At 37.1% G+C, this 15,311-nt stretch overlaps 1 protein-coding gene across 1 annotated transcript in view; it reads right to left on the reverse strand.

Annotated features, from left to right (window-relative positions):
• nrros (negative regulator of reactive oxygen species) overlaps positions 1 to 14,067 on the reverse strand; it is a 48,300-nt gene extending 34,233 nt beyond the window's left edge. The window contains exon 1 of the mRNA XM_039762324.1: positions 14,003 to 14,067. The gene's annotated coding sequence lies outside the window, so the exon portion shown is untranslated. The remainder of the gene's footprint in view (positions 1 to 14,002) is intronic.
• Positions 14,068 to 15,311: the final 1,244 nt, after the last annotated feature.

Here is a 15,311-nt window from a genome sequence, read left to right on the forward strand (position 1 = left end):
ATTACCTTTGGACAGAATAGTAAGGTAGCAAGGACTCATACTTTATTGAGAGATATTGTATTTCTATTTGGTAAACATTTCATTGTGCACAACAAAACCAGACAAGACATCCACTAAGTCCATTGTGAGAAATAGCAATATGGAGGAAAAAGCCTTCTAAGAAATAAATGTTCAAAATCCATGCAGAGAAAAGAGCCCATGCAACAGTACAACAGCTCTGTTATTTTCACTTATGGTTTCACAGAGTTAAATGTCAAATGCTTACACATAGCTTAGCGAGTTTTAAAAAGGAACAGGCCTGCTTCTGGGAAGTAGGATGGTGATACAACATTTATATTTCTGCTATTTAAACAAATCCTTGCTACTCTAACAATCAGGATGATGGAGTTCAGCCATCATCACTGTTAGTTTTAGCTTTAGCAGCATGTCCAGTTATTTAAAAAGTAGCAGTAACTCATGAGAAATACTCAGAAAAACTCTAATCCCAAGAAAGAATGTAACTGAAAGCAAAACAAACCAAAAACCCAAATAGAAGAATATCAAATTCAAACAGCCTGTCAGTATTAGGATTCAACCCTAAGGCCTGAACAGGTAATGCCCAAAAACTGAAAGGGAACCCATCAGAGCCTGGCCTAAAAGACCAACCTATCAATTTTTTAATTAGTTTGGTAAGTTAAAGAAGAACAAGCAAAATACCCAACAAATGCACAATGACAGAATATAAAGAAGTTTAAAAAACAGACAAGAATAAAGAAAAAGTCCAAAATAACAAAACATACAGAGTTTAAAAAAATCCCAAATCAAAGCAAAATTAAACCCAAAATACGGTGTAGTGGTTAAGGCTCTGGACTTAAAACCCTGAGGTTGTGAGTTCATATCCTGCTACTGACAATGTGCGACCCTGAGCAAGTTACTTCACCCGCCTGTGCTCCAGTAGGAAAAAGAAAAGAAATGCAACCAATTGTATCACAAGTGTTGTAAGTTGCCTTGGATAAAGGTGCCACCCAAATAAATAAATGCAAATATAAAATCCTAGATCAAAACAAGCCAAAATATCAAAACAAAAATGTCCAAAGACCATGACAAAAAAATGCAAGAGTAGTGAAGTGAGCAGATGAACAAAGTAAACATCCAATATTTCCAAAAGAGGCCCCACTGAGGCCTACACTTCTGCATTCACCCCAGATAATTGTACATGACATGTATTGTAATTACCAACCAACCAACCAACCATTGTCTAACCCGCTGAATCCGAATAGGGTCACGGGGGTCTGCTGGAGCCAATCCCAGCCAACACAGGGCACAAGGCAGGAACCAATCCCGGGCAGGGTGCCAACCCACCGCAGGTATAGGCTTTAGCTCTTTGCAATTCTGTGAGAAAATCAGAAATGGATAAATGAAGTGATGGATACTGTTTAATCTAGATACAGTATGTCTTCTAAAGTAATAATTCTTTTATATAGTCCAGGAAAGTCGTTCACCTGCTCCTGTTAGTTAGGCAGTATCTAAGGCAGATTCATTTACACTGCAGCTCTAGGAACCCTTGACTGATAGAATTCATTATTCTGACAACATGCATTACGGCAGAGGTGATTTATTGCTCTTTTGCTTCAGGGAAGAATAACATGTTCCACATCTTTCCCTTCACACCAGCTGTGCAGTAATATATATTTCATGAAATCAGCCTAAAATAATATAAATACTGTATGAGTACTTTTAGTTTCATACATTGTCATTAAAAAGAGCAATGTAATTACAAATAAAATTATGTGAGACTGTAATAATGCAGTTAAGCCCTTACTTTCATCTCAAGTTCATCTCAAGTATTTCCTTTTTTGAATGGTAGCAAACCACTATCACTTGCCATGCGTTCTTTATTAAGATAATTAAGACTGGTCACTTTAGTTATTTACATTGATTGTTTTATTTATTTGTGATGGTATGTTGTATAAAAAGTATACTTCATGTGTTTTATTTCTATAGTCAACAGAATACTTCCTTCTGCGTCACTAACAAAGAGTTTAAAAGGTTTATTTTAACATCAGTTTTCCTCTCCGGCACTCCTCACTTCTAGCTGTCACCATTTGTGAACGAGAACCAGCCCAGTTAATAGTGAAGAAACAACATATTGCATCCTACAGTATGATGCAAGGAATAACCACAGATAGTTAGCTTGTTCCACAATTTTAGTTCTGCTTCACTTTGGCTTTAAACTTATCAGCAGGCACATCTTTAAAAATATCAAGACTGAACTTTGTCAAAATGAAGACCTTACATTAAAATCATTTCAGGAAAGCCACTGTTCTCAGATACCGGTATGTCCCCTAACAAGAATAAAACAAGAACCAGCTAAGCAAACACATTTAAGGAAACCCCATCATGGTAAGAAACACACAGAAACAAACAAACTGCTACTTAATGAGTAAATTCTTGGCAGGGTACCAAAGTAAGGGAAGATTTTTGGGAACATAGCAGGGATAGAGCTCAACTTCTTGAGCACAAAGGTTGGAAATAGACGTCTCCTTCTTGAAGTGGTGGGCAAATCAGTAATTATTTTTGGTATCTGGTTTTGTAAATGTATAGACTGACACTCAGAGATTCTATGGAACTTTACTTAGGTTTTCCCAGAAATGTGTAGTGCGTGTCAGAATTGACTTTAGTAATTTCCCCAAAATTACTTCAAAAATGAGGAAGAAATGGATAGTTGGCAATGAAAGCCATTAAATGTGAAGTCAGAGAGTCAGGGCAAAAGCTTACTGGCAGACAGAAAGTGTAATCGGAGATTTAGACATGAGTATTTGATTATACCTTCTTCATGATTACTTCATGTGGTAATCTCTCCCTTGTATTCCATGATCCTATTCTCTCATCTTCTCTCTATATATAAAATCAAACATCTGTCTGTCTGTCTGTATGCCTGTCCGCTTTTCATGAGAGAACTACTTAATGGATTTAGATTTAGTTTTTTTCTATAATTTATAAAATGTACTGATTTATTTGCACTAATCTGAGACAGATGCTGTGGATGGGGACCTCCTCACTCACCTGCCAGCCTCGGGGCATGACTTTAACTCGCTTAGTTAGCAAACGAGAGAACTACTTAACGGATTTAGATCGGTTTTTTTTTTCTATAATTTGCTTGAACATTCTGGTTGATTTTGCAACTACTGTCACTGATCTAAGAATCATAGTTCGCTTGTAGGAGTGATATATTCACGCTAATCAGAGACAGAGGCTGCGGGCCGAGGGGAAGGGGAAACGTGACGTCAGGAGTAGGGAGCCGGGCAGGGCCCTCCTCACTGTCCTGTTTCACTACTACGCGGGCGGAACCTAGGTGGACAGGTAGTTTCATTATAAATTAGAAGCAAACTTTGAATGGAGTCAGTTCATTTATGGTACACTAACTCATTTGCTCACATTCATTTGTATAAATCAATTTAGAGTCAAGAAATGACCTAAATTGGTTGTGTTTGCATTGTAGTCTATCAACATACTGGTACAATGATTGGGCTGTTGGTATGGTCTGTGGGCTTGGCCGTTTTTGTGGCAGATGATGTATTTTTGGTTGTTCTGTAAGTATTACCAAAGTTCATTCATTGAGCAAATTCTTAGAAACGCTTTACTAATACTGGGTAGGGCCTCATATAGCTCTCAAAAATTGCCTTAATTCTTCATGGCATGGATTTCACAAGATTTTGGAAACATTCCTTTTAGGATTCGGGTTCATGTTGACATGATTGCATCACACAATTTCTGCAGATTTGTCAGTTGCCCATTCATTATCTCCCATTCTACCACATCCCAGAGGTGTTTAATTGGATTCTGATCTGGTGACAGGGAAAGCCATTAAAAAACACTGAACTCTTTGTCACGTTCAATTTGAGATGACTTTTGCTTTGTGATATGGTATATTGTCATGCTGGAAATTACCATTAGAAGATGGTTAAATTTTGGCCATGAAGGGATGTACATGGTCAGCAACAATACTCAGTTAGGCCGTAGTATTCAGTTGATGATTGATTGATATTAACAGGCCCAAAGTGTGCCAAGAAAACATGGTTGATACTATTACACCACCACGACCAGCATAGACTGTTGACACAGGGCTGGTTGGATGCAAGGATTCATGCTGTTTGTAAGAAATTCTGACCCTACCATCTGTGTGCCTCGACAGAAATCAAGATACATCAGACAAGGCTATGGTTTTCCAGCCTTCATCTGTTGAGTTTTGATGAGCCTGTGCCTACTGTAGCTTCATATTTCTGTTCTTGGCTAACAAGAATGAAACCCAACATGATCTTCTGTTGTTCTAACCCATCTACTGCAAGGTTTGAAATGTTGTGCCTTTGAAGATGATTTTCTGCTTACCACAGAGTGGTTATCTGAGTTACTGTAGCCTTTCTGACAGTTTGAACCCTAATAATTTGCTGAGTGAGTATATATGGAAGTGGAGGCTTTGCTCCCATGATCAGGTTTACAGTGGTGAAGTTTTGAAATATTAGTGAGGTTTGGAAACGTCATATCATGACATTTTCTAACACACTTAATCCAGACCAGGGCCCGGGGGTTTAGAGCCTATCTCAGCTAGCATAAGGTATAAGGCAGGAACACACACCCACACCAAACATGCACAAGTGAAAATTTTGTATCACCAATTCACCTAACCTCCATGTCTTTGGACAATGGGAGGAAAACGGAGCACATGGATGAAACCCACCAATAAACAGGGAGAACATGCAAACTCCACGCAGGGAGGACCCGGGATGCAAACTCTGGTCTCCTTACTGCAAGGCAGCAGTGCTACCCTTGTGACACCTTGCTACCCTATATGGAAATGTAAACATAATAATTATTGTGTGCTGGGGTGAAGTTAATTTGTATATGTTGTGACTATGAAAAAGCAACATTTATTTCCACCTGATTGTTTATGTTTATCTTGAACTGCACTGAAAAACAGTATAAGACATAGAGTATGTTTGAGGAAGAGAAATACGCTCCAACATGTGGAAGAAAACTGTACCACCAGCAAATAAAGAAGATGATCATTTTATAAAGGAACAGTTGCTTTGCTGTTTCTTCTCTGCGCTCAGTCCAGCCCTCTGCTTGCAGCATCTGCTCCAGTATAATTCAGATGAAGAGTAAAAATAGACTTTCAAAAGAAACAATCTGTTTTTTTTTTCTCTAGATAGACTTCCCTGAACTGATTATAAGTATATTTGGGGGCAACAAAGTAGGAAATAATACCCTAATGTAATCTAATCACATTTGCAAATAATAAAAGTAGTGCCATGCATCACATATAACATATTTGTAATTACATTATAGTTACTAACTTAACTAGAATTTCTTTACTTGTGTTATACATGTTTCTAAACATATTATATGTAAATGTCATAATTATCTTAAAAGACAGGCATTCCACTTCCTATCATGCTACCCAATTCATATCATCTGCCTCATTTGCCCTGCACTTGCATACACATGTAGAGGTTGCATTTTATTATACTGTCAGATTTGTTTCACAGATGTATATTATTTTATGACATTACTTCTGGATTGTGTTAAGGTTGATTTTGTTTAATTAAGATGGAAAGATTTGTATTTTTACTTTAGAAGTTAGCAGCTTTTCACTTTTGCAATGCATTGAAAGAATAATGGAGAGAATTCTAGTTTAAGGAAGATGGAATAAAATGAGCCACAGTATATGTCCAGGAGCATTTAAATTAAGCGTATTATATCTTTGTTAATATTTTTGAGCATTATCATGTGCAGTCTCTTAATCAAAGAGCCTATATGAAAGTATATTTACAGAGGCAAAAAAGTTTTTGATACCCTATCAAATGAATATTCAATAAGTGTTATTTAATGCTGTATCCCAGATATGCATTTCAGTTTTCTCATCACATCTTTTTAAATTTCTTGCAAAAAAATAGAATTCTGTATACAACTAGGCTATCTCAGTCTTTACAAAATGTAAAAGCTTTGTTTTGATCCTCACTTACTTTTTGATAGAATAAAGAGGAGAGACACAGACACAGACATATTGATTGTATTACACAAGAAACACTGCAGATGGCTGGCTCAGCACAATCATAAGAGCTCTTGTCTGCTGGCTGCTAAACTAGCAATTATTTTACCATTTAATAATTCTATGATTGCAAGTCGGTTTTATTTTTATGAACTAAAGAACTCTATTAATTGTTCAAATATATGAAATGACACAGTGCTAATTTAAGTCATGTAGTGTAGTTTTTTAACTGCTAAATTCATGTTGACCATTATTAGTTATTATCGCAAAACTGAACAGCAAAAGGGTGCCATCCTTGTACTTTCCCATTGATAGATACAGTATCTCAGTGGGTTTACAAAGCAATGTATGTTATTACTTTTCTCAAGGATGTACGTAATAAGAAAAGTAATACCATTTTAAGTTGAGAGAAGTAATTATTAATTTGTACTTTCTTTGTACTAGTACTTTCTTCTTTGGGCTAGTAACTAGCCCGACTCTGGTAGTAAGCGATTAACAGTTAAAAGAAAAGAAGGTGAGTGGGGCTCCGGTTTTTAGGTATATATATTTTAACTAAGGATGTGGAAGGGATATTTTACTGCTTATTATCTAAATACTGTTTTTAAACTGAATTTTGAGTGTGATAACACTCCCTTCTGGTTATAGTTTGGGATGTAGAAATAAACAGCACTTTCAAATGGAGAGTGAACTTCTCACAACAGGTTAGAATTTGAAGCCAAGTCTTTATAGCTATCAGAAAGCAATGATAGTCTGGATGCCTTGGGGATGTTCTTCATCTTCTTCTTCTTATTATTATTATTGTCATCCATTCATGTATTTATTTCTGGTCCTATTTAATCCAGTTTACACTCACAACTAAAGGTTTCAGGCCACAGGGTCACTGGCAAAAGAACTGGACTTCAGAGGCAGATGAAAGGTTACAAAAATTCTCTTCTGATCTGTACAAATTTACCACTGTCACCACGGACCTCATTAAGAAATCTGGGGAAGATTGTGCTCCCAGGAAAACAGTCCAGTCATTTTCAAATCAGAAGCCATGGTTTAATGGTGAAATTGACATTCGCACCATTACATTCTGTCTGATGACATAGTAGAAATACAGGTCTGTTCACCGAAAAGCAATTACATGGGTGAAGTGGCAGGCATTTATGACTACAGTTTAGCAACACTTGAAATGTCTCACTATTTTGGAAGGGTGTTCAGGTATTGTCTGATTATAAGACACCAGTTGCCACTAGAGATGCTTTTCATCCAGACGAGTTCAACACATTTTATTCCTGCTTTGAGTAAAGCAACAGAGAGCCTCTTATGCAAATTTCTACAGAGCACCATGACTGTAGCTTCACTGTCACTGCACAAGATGGGAGGAAGGCTTCCTGTTAAATCTACATAATAAGGGCCACAGTTAAGATGTTGTTTTACAGGACAAATTTAACCTTTCCCTAAGTGAAGCAATGGTTATAGTGTGCTTTCAAAATACAACTATCAATGCAGTGCTCAAGAAAAACAACATGAAATTATTTTTTTGAGTACCGTTCAGTCGCTGTGACTCCAGTTATTTTGTAGTCCTTTGAGAGACTGGTGGTGGGACACATTAAGAGCATTATCCCAGACAATTTGCACCCTCTGCAGTTTGCTTATCCTTGGAAAATATGGATAAGAAGAGCTCTTATATTAGACTGTCATTTGTAGATTTCAGCTCTGCCTTCAACACTGTAATTCCATCCAGACTGATCACCAAGCTCCTTGACCTGGGTCTCAGTGACTCCTTGTACAAATGGATCTTGGATTTCCTGAGTAGCAGATCCCAGCACATACTGACTGGTAGATACACCTCCTCCACACTGATCAGGAACACTGGCACCCGTCTGTAACTTCTGCTCACCCATGACTGTATGGCCAGATGTAGCTACAATACCAACATAAAGTTTGCTGTCAATTCCACCATTATAGGCTTGATCACAGACAATGATAAGCCTACACTGAATAGATCAGGCTTCAGTGAGAGTGGTGTCAGAACAATAACCTCTCTCTGAATATCAGCAAGACTAAGGAGATGATCATTGATTTTAGGGAACAGCCAGTAAATCATAGCCCCATTTACATTTGGGCATGAGGCTATGGGAACAGTCAACAGTCTTAAATTCCTAAGGGTCACCATCAGCAATGATCTTAGGTGAACAGAACACACTTCAGTGGTCACCAAGGTCATCCATCAGTGACTCTTCAGGCACCTGTGAAAGGCCCAAATGCCTCCAGCAGCCCTCACTAACTTTTATAAATGTGGTGCAGAATCCATCCTGGCAAGCTGCATGGTGTGCTGTTATGGCAGCAGTTCAGTTAAGGACCACAGGGAATTACAGAAGGTAGTGAAAACTGTGCAGATCATCATTGGCACATGGATAACATCTCTACAGAACATATTTACCAAGTGCTGTCTGGGAAAGGCAAATCATAAAGGACCCCAGTCACCCTGTAGAGACATTTTTTATACATTCTCATATCAGGAAGGTACTAAAGAACTATTAACACCTGAACTGTGACATTTAAGAACAGTTTCTACCCACAGGTAACAAGGTTGCTCAACTGTCATGTGTGATAAATTGTCTATAATCAAGTGGCCAAATTAAGTGCCACATCTTCTGTGGAGCTATTTTTCAGATGAATTATTGTGTCTGCAAGGAAAATGACACAAGTAAGAATTTCATTATATATTTTAAATGTGACAATAAAAAGATCTTTACCTTGAGATGGCCTACAGACTATCCTGGCAATCCTGTGTTGGTGCACCAATCCATTACAGAGCATGTTCACACACACACAGAGCCATCCATCCATCCATTATCCAACCCGCTATATCCTAACTACAGGGTCACGGGGGTCTGCTGGAGCCAATCCCAGCCAACACAGGGCGCAAGGCAGGAAACAAACCCTGGGCAGGGCACACACACACACCAGGGACAATTTAGGATCGTCAATACACTTAACCTGCATGTCTTTGTACCATGGGAGGAAACTCACGCAGAAACGAGGAGAACATGCAAACTCCACGCAGTGAGGACCCGGGAAGGTCTCCTAACTGCGAGGCAGCAGCGCTACCCACTGCGCCACTGTGCCACCACACACACACACACACAGATATACATAATTCTACAAGACAGATGTAGTTTCCAATTTGTCTAATCTACATGCCAGACTCTATGTTTGACCTCAAAATATTCTCTCAAAATAGATAATGAATATGTTTTTTTTATTTTTTGTAGATATTAATCTGTAATTAATAATACACAGTATCATTTGTATTGTGATAATCATTCATATTAATTTAATCTCAAGAATGTATATGTTGCATTGAATATTCGTGAAATGTTTGATAGTATTTGTCTTCTTTTAACAAATCCGTACATTTACCTCACAAAGTTTCAGGTAGCAGGACATTTTCCATACTTTTAGTTATGGCCCTTGGCAATATCTTTACATAATTGTCTGTCAGTCATTTTCTAACCCACTTATTCTTGTGGGCAGTGATTGTTGAACCCAATCCCAGCTAGCACAAGGCAGGAACAATTCCCTGGACAGAGCTCTAATCCATCTTAGGGCAAACACACACACACACACACACACACAAACTACACACTACGGTCAGTTTAGTATCACCCATCCACCTAACCTGCATGTCTTTGGACTGTGGGTGGAAACCCATGCAGTCATGGGGAGAACATGCAAACTCCTCACAGGGAGGACCCAGGACATGGACCCTGATCACCTTACTGCTCTACAACTGCACCACCATGTCATCCCAACCTAATTGTTCAATAATTAATTCTGTGTTCTGTATTCTGATGGGTTTAACTGGTTTTTAATTTTCTTTGGACAAACTGTAATATCCAACATTTTGGCTCAAGATATACTTGTTATTTATTTTTTTAATTAAATTCTCTTGAATATCTGTTTGGGTCTCACTTTCAATGTAAAATTGTATTATTTTTCTTAAATATATCACTTAACTATTCATGTTTTTTATGATTTACCACAAAAATAGATGGTGAAAGGGAAGAAAAACCACCAAATAACATACTGGCCACAAACAAAACATTTAGTTATTGAATTTATTAAATGTAATGAAGGAAAACAAAAGTAAAATCTAAATAAAAAAGTCCAATATACTAAATTTAAAAGAAAAATCATAAAAATTCAGGAAGACCATTAATTGAGAAATATGAAAATGTAAAATAAAAATTCTGAGAAAATCAACAACAAAATGTCTAAATTCAAAATCCAAAAAATATAAAATTTCAAAAATGCTAAATTGAGAAATCACAATACACACAATGAATAAAGAAAATTAAAGAACACATGGAAAAAAAAAGTTAACCAAGTAAACAAAGCTAAAATCCTTAATCCTGAAGTCAAAAAGCAAAAACAGCAGCAAAAGAAAATACCACAACTACTAAATGCCAAACAAAGGGTCAAAACTCTACCGACTAAATTAATGCAAGAAAATAACGAGGAGCAGAAGCATACAAGCTAAGATCAATGCTACTAAATTGAAGCATATTCTCCTCAGAAGCTTTCTGTGCAGCTAGAAAACCATCAGATCACTAAAACACTTACTAGTGATGTGCAAAATTATCTTTTTTAGTGATTTGATTCATTTTGTTCAGTTCACCAAAATTACTTAAATCTTTGACTCACTGATTCATTCACTTCGAAAAAATAACAAGCTATATTCTAGTTTACAATCTACAAGTTTGTAACAACTTTAACCACCAAACAAGAGAAACATCAAGCAACAAAATAAATACACATAATAATAATCAAATAAGCAAACATTTTTTTAGCCTAGATGTCGAAAAAACACATGTGAGTGCTTATATCTTTTATGACTAAATATAATTGATTTCAGTTTTGGATTAATCTCCCTAAATTTCCTTCTTTTACATCCCATCCTTTCTGATGCAATCTCCCATACATATATCATCAGTGAACTGAACTCAGATTCACTGTACTGCAAGTCTCCTGTCTGCAGTTCATGAAAGAACTTGCAATGATTCTCCCGATCAGTAGGATCAGATCAAATCAGTACTGCTTTATTCAATCAGTCAGTGTGTACTGACATATTCATAGTCACTCAGTCAGAGGGAAGCAATTAACGGGAGGTGATTTGTATCATTTACCAAGTCAGCCATTGGCTAGTTGTCATCAAGACTGTTTTTCTGAAACAGTTTACTGATAGGTTATTTCCCGAAGACAGCAGGCATTTAATTGAAATTAGGATGATAGCTCTGAACTGTTGCAGAATGCAGCATAAAATGTAGCACACACTGCGCATGCTACAAAAAGATTAATTGTTTAATGTCATTGTACCAGTACGCTAGTTCAGAGACCAAGACAAGTATAAAAGAATTAATTCAGTTCTTAAGTTTAGTTAAAGTTTAAGTTTAAGTTAAGTTTAGTAATTCATTCGTTCTTGCACATCACTAAGAGTTATTAAAGCAAGCAAAGGACTGCAAGAGTATAATGCTGTGTTCTATTTACCTCAGAATTTGGATGCCGGAATTGGGAATGACATCACACCCAAGTTAACTGTGTTCCGTGAAAACATTTGGAAAACCAAAATGGACATGCTGTATCAGAATAAATTTATAAATAAATGAATAGTAGTTGATAGCAAAGCAGTACTCTGTAATTTACGCATCTAAACCTTGTAGAAACATGTCCACAGATAGAACTTAGATAGTACTATGTGTAGGATTACTTTAATGAGACACAAGTTGACTGACAGAAGTGCTAATAAACATTATAATAATACTCAGCTTTCACTAAAGTTTACAACGTATGTTGCCATTTTGGATTGACAACATGATCTGAAGTCAGATAAACTAAGACTTGACAGACCAACACCGAGATACCGAATTGGAATTCCAACTTAAGGAGGTGTTCCAGTTGGAAATTCCAACTAGGAACTCGGAAATTCTGACTTCTCACTTCAAATGGCATGCAGCATAAGTAACCTAATACAGAGCACTAAAAAATAATGATTAACTAAAAGTAATAAAAATAAAAAAGAAAAAGTGCAAAAGAGACAAACAACAAAACCCCAGAGTGGAGCACCAACCAGAACATAACCATCCATCCATTATCCAACCCGCTATAACCTAACTACAGGGTCACGGGGGTCTGCTGGAGCCAATCCCAGCCAACACAGGGCGCAAGGCAGGAAACAAACCCCAGTCAGGGTGCCAGCCCACCGCAAGGCACACACACACACCAAGCACAGTTTAGAATCGCCAATCCACCTTACCAGCATGTCTTTGAACTGTGGGAGGAAATCAGAGCATCCACGGGGAGAACATGCAAACTCCATGCAGGGAGGACCCAGGAAGCAAACCCGAGTCTCCTAACTGCGAGGTGGCAGCGCTACCCACTGCGCCACTCAGAACTTAATCACTTAACTTTAATTCCATATATGTTATTGAAATTAATGATTATACTGTATCTAAAATATAAATATCATATGTATTTGCTCAGCCAATACCTATTTAGCCATTTTCCCAAGTTAATAAGATTGTCTTGACTCACATATCGGTTGCTCTATTTCTCTTGACGTCAGTAAGTTGAATTTTGTTTTCAATGCTAGCTGGTAATTTTGCTTATTTTTTATCAATTTTAGAAATCCCTCCTGTTTAAAGATCCAAGAGGACACTGAGAAAAAGATATCTTAATCAATATATCAGAAAAGGAGTGGAAAGTAGCAATACAGAGACTTCACTTGAGCTCCATATGTGCAAAGCATACAATTATTCAACTTAAAATTATATCGAGGACATCTGTCTCGTCTAAAACTCTCCAAAATGTTTCCAGGTCAAGATCCAACCTACGAATGCTGCAATCAAGTCCCAACCTCACTGGGTCACATGTTTTGGGCCTTCACCAAATTAACATTATTCTGGACCAAAATTTTTAAGTGCCTTTCAGACAGCCTTGGTGTCACAATCCCTCCTAACCCATTAACAGCTGTGTTTGGTGTTCTTCCAGATGAGTTTAAAGTGGAGAAGGACAAACAAACTGTGATTGCATTCACTACACTTTTGGCACACCGAGTTATTTTGCTAAATTGGAAGAATCGTAACTCTCCTCTTTTAAGTCAGTGGAAAACCAATGTTTTATACTATTTGAAATTGGAAAAAATCAAATATTCAGTTAGAGGATCTGTACAGAATTTTTTCAAAACCTAGCAGGATCTAATCAGTAATATTTTAGAATAAGCTCTTAAAGCACAGAGGAAGCAATTATCTCCACATTTCTTTTTCTTCTCCATTCATCTGTACTGCCCATTTAAATTTAGGTATGTTTACAAGCCTTAAGTTTTACCCCGTTGACCAAGCTCTCTCTCAGGGCTGGGGGTCGACTTGTTTTTCAATCTCAATCCTATTTTTTGAAAAAATTGATTGATTTGTATGGAATGATTATAATAAAATGATTTTAAAAAAAAGAAATATCAGTAATTATTTCTAATACTTTCCTGACTTGTAATGTGACATGTAAGAGATTAATAGTCTGCCAAGTGTTTTCAAAAGGGTTCTTTCTGTGAAATCTCATCTTAACCACAAAATATATACTGTGCTCACAAAGCATTGTAGCAATCATCCATGCTTCCTTTTGCACCTCAGTCACTAAGTACTGAAGTACATCAAAATGACCTCCACACTACCTATTTCATTCCTTTATTCTATAAAAGCCTAACACAAATTCTTCACCTTCCTGTGATGCTTTCTTGCACTATCACCACATCTGAACCTGTCTCCCCTTAACTCAGCTCAGCCAGCTCTCACCTACCCTTAAATGTCTTTGTCTAGCATTATTCAAGGAACCCCATTGCTTTCTCCAAACCTAACTGTTCTCTAACACACTGACCACCAGGTTTTTCACGCTGAAAGAGTGTACTTGCTTTCCATTCTTACAATGGCCTACCTTCCTTTTCATCTCCAGGTCTTTCAGAGTCCTCCTGCAAGAAATTATTTCTGGGTCTTTCTGCTTTTCTGACACTCAGTCCCTTTACAGTGAATCATAACATTCCCTTTGACATTTTCTAAGAAATTTGCTGGCATTAAAATACTTCCTTTTGTTATCTGATTTGCAATTCTAAACAGAGTGTTCTTTCCTTCCTTATTTTGCAGCTGCACTTTAAAAACTCTTTCATTTCTGACTTTGCCTCTTTTGTTGAAGCATATCACTTTACCTTCTTGTAGCTCTCTTGTTTTCTTCCATGTTTATTTTTGCTGTTCCTTGAATGATCCCCCTCTTCTCCTCATTTACTGTCTCTACCACTGCCTTCCAACACCACATCCCAGCTGTCAAACCAAAAATGTCTTCAGTGTTTTCAGCCACACATTCTCCATTTCTTCTCACTTACATGTTTGCAACAGATTCTTCAGAAACTTCACTCAATCTTGATACCAGTGTTACAAGAAATTTCCTTTTCTCACACCCTATTCAACTTTCACTCCATTTGCAAGAACACATACTTCCACTTCTTTTTCTTCCTTTCACTAACCTAAACATCTCTTAATGTGCACGCTTTTTCAGGGAGCTCCTTCATATTTTTCAACAAACCTCGGTCACTTCTATTTACCAAATTATAAAGACACAAAATATTTCTGCTTCTTGTGTCTTGTACAGTTATGGCTAGTGCTTTACACACCCCATAATCCTCTCACTGTCACAAAATGCTTTGTTATCGGCTTTTACCTTTTTTTGACCGCACTCATTTTGAATAATGCAAATACCATCTCATGAATACTTAGCTTGAATAGTTTTACCTATTTAGTTTGTGTCGGATTGTTGATCTTCTGCTGATCTACATTATTGTTGTTTCCTTCTTTGCTTCCATAAATATTAATTTCTGATCTGGGACAAGTTCAGGTTCGGGCTTTGCTCCTGTTCTTCTCCACATGTTGTGATGCAAAGAGGAAGTTGTAGTGAGAAGTTCAACTGAAGGAGAGAAGTGTTTTATGTTAGCGAAGGTGTTAGAATGAGAAGATATATGGTATGTTCTGCTCTTAAAAGTCAGAAACCAAAGTAGATTCTTTCTACGTAGAATGTAATGCTGCACTCAACATTTACTGAACAAACCACTCATCTGTGCAAGTGGCAAAACATGAAAGATTTAAAGGAAGCATTTTCAGTAGTTCATAGATACTACAAATAGGCAGAATGTCTCATCTTAACAGACTTTTCTTTTGTCAGAATTATCCTATATGTTTCTGTATCTTATGATATT

The sequence above is a fragment of the Polypterus senegalus genome, chromosome 1, assembly GCF_016835505.1.
Source record: "Polypterus senegalus isolate Bchr_013 chromosome 1, ASM1683550v1, whole genome shotgun sequence".
NCBI lineage: Eukaryota > Metazoa > Chordata > Cladistia > Polypteriformes > Polypteridae > Polypterus > Polypterus senegalus.